Genomic DNA, 1,218 nt, shown 5'->3' with positions numbered 1-1,218 from the left:
AACAAACCCGTGAATGACCATGTGATTTTTATATATCTGGGATTGCTCTTGTGTTGCAGGCGTGGACATGGATGCTTTGGACTGTCAACGGAGGAGCAGCTATTAGCACTGGTCACAGCAAACCGAGCTTCACTGGGAGACCGTCCCCAAGAGACGTGGTAAGTGGTTCCTCTGCCCCTGGTCCTGTGCCTTAGTGGTCGCTCCACCAGCACCTGTGGTCTGAGACACTGCCCATGGCAGGGCGGAAGGAAGCGCAGAGGCCATCACCCCCAGAACATGCATTCAGAGGAGAAGTGTTAAAGAAAAAAAGAAATGTGACCCAGTAACGTGAGCAACAAGTACCTGAGACCAGTGCTTAAAAGTGCTGAAATAGGGGCCGGCAGGTGGCATGAGGGTTAAGGGCACTGGACTCCCACACATGGCTGACTGTAGTTCGAGTCCTGGACCTGCAGCTTGCTTTCTCACTTTCTCCCCCCTCCCACGCACTTTCACACTCTCTCATTCTGTCTCTCTCTGGTCAGATTAAATAGATAAATAAATAAATAAAGTTAAACAAAATAATTCTCTTTTTAAAAAGTGCTTAAATAAAATATTAAAGGGAGAAGCCATCAATTTTATTCAGAAAAGCATAGAAGACTCTAGAATGAAGTGCCATTTGAACAAGGCTTGAACACTGAGTAAATTCAAACAGAGTTATCAGAAAAGGATCAGATGGAAAGTTGAGAGCAGCCCCCCACGCCACTCCTACCCACCCCCCACCAACTCAGAAAAATTCTGACCCTGAAAGTCTTACCCATAGGGGCAGCCCCATGGCCAGCGGTTAAGGCAACTGGACTTCCCTTGGTTGACCATGCAGTTTGAACCCAGACCCAGCAGCTTGAAAAAACTTCAGATGTGTGTTTACGCGTGCCCCAAATCCCTGCAGGATGGAGAAATGGAGGAGAAGGAATTGCAGCATGACCGTCCCCCACTGGGGGTGCTCTCTCCCTCTCCCTCTGTCTCTGTCTCTCTGGTGAACACACATGCCCGCTGGCAAATTTAAAAGAGAGAAAGATAGGAAGTCTTCCCTGTGGACCTGGAGGAGGCCTTTCCTCTAGAGGAGGAAACTGCTCCGACTAGAGCTGATTCACCCACTTCACAGCATCCCCGTACAGCAAGAGAGCCCCTGCCACACTCACATGCACACACACAAGAGAACACCTGCCACACTCACCTGCA

At 49.3% G+C, this 1,218-nt stretch overlaps 1 protein-coding gene across 1 annotated transcript in view; it reads left to right on the top strand.

The window, feature by feature from the left end:
• Positions 1–1,218, top strand: part of FAM167A (family with sequence similarity 167 member A) — a 59,144-nt gene that overhangs the window by 6,633 nt on the left and 51,293 nt on the right. Inside the window, exon 2 of the mRNA XM_014592716.2 lies at positions 60–158. The gene's annotated coding sequence lies outside the window, so the exon portion shown is untranslated. The remainder of the gene's footprint in view (positions 1–59; positions 159–1,218) is intronic.

Source organism: Tupaia chinensis, unplaced genomic scaffold (assembly GCF_000334495.1).
Source record: "Tupaia chinensis unplaced genomic scaffold, TupChi_1.0 Scaffold138390_1, whole genome shotgun sequence".
NCBI classification, from domain to species: domain Eukaryota; kingdom Metazoa; phylum Chordata; class Mammalia; order Scandentia; family Tupaiidae; genus Tupaia; species Tupaia belangeri.
Note: the sequence above shows the minus strand (reverse complement) of the source record. Positions and strands in the feature narration are given on the sequence as shown.